General features: G+C 35.7%; 1 pseudogene; it reads left to right on the plus strand.

Annotated features, from left to right (window-relative positions):
• The first annotated feature begins 778 nt into the window (after positions 1 to 778).
• Positions 779 to 3,006, plus strand: LOC100940416 (annotated as a pseudogene).
• The last annotated feature ends 1,574 nt before the right edge of the window (positions 3,007 to 4,580 follow it).

Raw genomic sequence — 4,580 nt, forward strand, 5'->3', positions numbered from 1 at the left:
CAAACAGTTCCTAGGTGCTAAAAATGTATATTTCAGAATATCTATAAAAATACAAAAATATCCATGCAAATTAAGGTAAAATTCACAGCATCTGGCTTATAATGCAAATTTTCAGCCATGTAAAAGAAGTAGGAAAATACAACCCATAATAAGTAGAATGATAAATCTATTAAAACTGATCCAGAAATGACACATATTAAAATTATCAGCCAAAGACATAAAAACAGTTTTATAACCATATTTCATATACTCAAAAGATAAAGACATCAAATACATAAAAAGATCAAAATCAATCTTCTAGAAAAATATATATTTTTATATCTATGAGATAAAAATATACTAGAGTAGCAGTATATTAGATGTATTAAAAGAGATTAGTGAACTTAAAGCAATAGAAACCACAATTTAAAAAAAAAAAAAAGAAAGAAAAAGTAAAAAAATAAAAGCACTTCAGAGGCCTGTGGGACAACTTGAAATAGATTGATAGGTAGGTAGGTAGATGGATAGACCCTAAGGGAAGGTGACATAAAAATATTTGAAGAAATCATGACAAAAAATTTCTAAATTTATTAAAAGTGATAAGTCCCTGATATCAAGAATTTCAGTGAACCCCAAGCACAGTAAACATAAACAAATTACATCTACCTACATTAAAGTCAAATTGTTCAAAACAAGTAATTTAGACCACCGAGAACAGCTTCCAGTGGTGTAGGTGGAGGTGGGTGAAGGAGAGGGCCATCGCCACTCTGTCTCATTCCCTTGAGCTCTCTCAGGCAACATGGCAGGTGTGGAGGAGGCAGTGACGTCTGGGAGCGACCTGAATGGCAACTTGAATCCAGATGACAGGGAGGAGGAAGCTGCTTCTACAGCCGAAGAAGCAGCCAAGAAACAAAGATGAAAAAAGAAGAGCAAAGGGACTGCTGCAGTAGGGCAACAAGAACCTGATAAAGAATTAGGAGCCTGTAGGCTGTGTAATCATCAGAGAAATGCAAATCAAAACTACTTTGGGATCTCATCTAACTCCAGTAAGATTAGTCCACATCACAAAATCCCCAAACCAGAGATATTGGCATGGATGTGGAGAAAAGGGAACACTTCTACATTGCTGATGGGAATGTAAACTAATACTTTCCTTTTGGAAGATGTTTGGAGAACACTTAGAGATCTAAAAATAGACCTGCCATTCGAGCCTACAATTCCTCTACTAGGTATATATCCAGAAGACCAAAAATCACATTATAACAAAGATATATGTACCAGAATGTTTATATCAGCCCAATTCATAATTGCTCAGTCATAGAAGAAGCCCAAGTGCCCATCAACCCATGAATGGGTTGATAAATTGTGGCTTATGTACACCATGGAATATTATGCAGCCTTAAAGGAAGATGGAGACTTTACCTCTTTCATGTTTACATGGATGGAGCTGGAACATATTCTTCTTAGCAAAGTATTTCAAGAATGGAAGAAAAAGTATCCAATGTACTCAGTCTTACTATGAAACCAATTAATAGCTTTCTTATGAAAGCTATAACTCAATTCTAGCCCAAGAAGAAGGGCAAAGGGGAGAGGGAGGGGAGGGGAGGAGGGATGATGGCTGGAGGGAGAGTAATTGGTGGCACCATACCTACAGTGCATCTTACAAGGGTACATGCTAGGTACAGAATATAAATGTCTTAACACAATACCTAAGAAAATGCCATGAAGGCTATGTTAACCAGTTTGATGAAAACATTTCTAATTGTATATAAAACCAGCACATTGTACTCCATGATTGCATTAATGTATGCAGCTATGATTTAATAATAATAATAAAAAGAATCAGGACCCTCAGTCGATGAGATAGCAAGACAATTGGAAAAACAAACATTAGAAGAGAAAGAAGGAGATGATGATAATGAAGATGGAGATGGGGATGGAGCAACTGGAAAGAAGAAGAAAAAGAAGAAGAAGAAAAGAGGATCAAAAGTTTAAACAGACCCGCTCTCAGTTCCAATATGTCACCTGTATCCTAATGGTGTATTTCCCAAAGGACAAGAGTGTGAATACCCACCCACACAAGATGGGCGAACAGCTGCTTGGAGAACTACAAGTGATGAAAAGAAAGCCTTAGATCAGGCCAGTGAAGAGATTTAGAATGATTTTCGAGAAGCTGCAGAAGCACATCGACAAGTTAGAAAATATGTTATGAGCTGGATCAAGCCTGAGATGGCAATGATAGAATCTGTGAAAAGTTAGAAGATTGTTCACGCAATCCATAAAAGAGAATGGATTAAATGCAGGCCTGGCATTTCCTACTGGGTGTTCTTTCAATAATTGTGCTGCCCATTATAGTCCCAATGCTGGTGATACCACAGTATTACAATATGATGACATCTGAAAGATAGATTTGGGAACACACGTAAGTGGTAGTAGATTATTGACTGTGCTTTTACTGTCACTTTTAATTCCAAATATAACGTGTTATTAAAAGCTGTAAAGGATGCTACTGCTACTGGGAAAAAGTGTGCTGGAATTGATGTTCATCTATGTGATGTTGGGGAGGCCATTCAAGAAGTTATAGAATCCTATGAAGTTGAAATAGATGGGAAGACATATCAAGTGAAACCAATCCATAATCTAAATGGACATTCAATTGGGCAATATAGAATATGTGCTGGGAAAACAGTGCCCATTGTGAAAAGAGGTGAGGCAACAAGAATGGAGGAAGGAGAAGTGTATGCAATTGAAACCTTTGGTAGTGCAGGAAAAGGTGTTGTTCATGATGACATGGAATGTTCACATTACATGAAAAATTTTGATGTTGGACATGTGCTGATAGGATGGCTTGATCACTTGGGAGAAAGTAAATATTTGATGGTTCTGAAGAATCTGTGTGACTTAGGTATTATAGATCCACATCCACCATTATGCAACATTAAAGGATCATATACAGCGCAGTTTGAACATACCATACTGTTGAGTCCAACATGCAATGAAATTGTCAGCAGAGGAGATAACTATTAAATGTAATCCAAAGCCACCTCAACATCTTTATTTTCAAAGCTTTGTTGGAATACATTATACCAGAATTAATTTGTAACATGTTGCCTATTTTAACCCTGGACCTATGTAATACTTTTTATTCATGTTAAAAAAGAAGGATTTTGATCAAAGGCAAATGGTCTAATGTAATTAACCAAGGAAAAAGCTTTCAGGACTTTTCAAATGTTAACTGTTTTACCTTCTCCTGTCTAGGAAATGCTATAAAGCTCAAATTAGTTAGGAATGACTTAAACATTTTGTTTTGAACACCCAAGGGATGCTTTTGGGATATTTATATTGCCATATTCTTACTTGAATGCTTTGAATGACTATATCCAATTCTGCATCTATACTCTCTGGTATTGCTTTTTAACCTTCCTTGGATCCATTTCCTAAAAAAATAGACATTTTCAGATCTGACAGCTACATTTCAATGTCTGTATTTATGATTCTGGACAGGAAATAGCTTAAACTTAATGTAAAGAAATGTAGAGCCTTTTTTTCGGGATTGTAGACCTCTACACTGAGACTTTTTTCTGGCATAGTGGCTCAAACACATAACATACATAAAGTGAGACAGTCGCCTTTTTATTCATAAATATAAAGCTATGGCTTTAGAAATATTTTGCCATTTTTTATACGACCATGTTAGTCATTCTTTCATATTTCCCTCTGACATTTGAAAGATGTACTAATTGAAACATGACTTAGTAGGAGCATTGTGCTAACTGGAAACTTTGATTTTGTAAAAAAATCTCAACATTTACATCCTTAGTCCAATGGTTGGTAGTGTTTCTTGGGAAATATATTCAGCTTGCTCAAAAAACCAAAAAGGCATCGAAGCCACAAAAGCAAAGAAAAACAGGAAAACTTCCCATGTTTGGATCTTGTTCTAGTTAGAAAAGTTAAATTGAAATTATTAGGCTTTTTTTTTTTTTATTAGCCAAATGCTATAATACCTTGCCTCTTGACTGGTTTGGGTTCTTAACATTACTAGTGGTATTTCACGAGGTGAGGTTACAATTATTCTCCTTACAGCAGCAAAGTTGAATGTAAGGATTTACAAAATTAACTTATTTGAGTGGAGCCCCACTACTGATTCCTTAACAAACTGCTTACATGTTTATATGTAAATGACTTGGTGGGAATGTTCCATCCAGTGTAATTTCAAAATGGTATATGTACCAAGGTAAAGCCTTAATTTGTATTGTATATGCTTTAGCACAATGAGATTTATTGCCTCTGGGATGCTGTTTAGTTTGTATTTTGGTTAAATTTTTTCTCATAGGAAGAGAAACCTATGACTTTTGTACCTAGGTCATTTGTTAATAAAAAGCTGCTCTTTTAGCATTAGAGATATGTTATACATTGTGGTGTAATCAATCTAGCTTTTAGCTGTATGAGCTGTGTATCATGATGCTAATGTTCAATAGCCACCTTTGAATAATTTCTCCATTTTCTGTGATGCTGTGCTAGCAGAGCTCACTAAGTCGTGTTTAGTCACATCATCAGGGCTTATGCCCTCCAGCTAGCTCCTTGGGTGTTTTGAGTCCATA

The sequence above is a fragment of the Otolemur garnettii genome, unplaced genomic scaffold (genome assembly GCF_000181295.1).
Source record: "Otolemur garnettii isolate 467f Iridium unplaced genomic scaffold, OtoGar3 scaffold00079, whole genome shotgun sequence".
Taxonomy (NCBI): domain Eukaryota; kingdom Metazoa; phylum Chordata; class Mammalia; order Primates; family Galagidae; genus Otolemur; species Otolemur garnettii.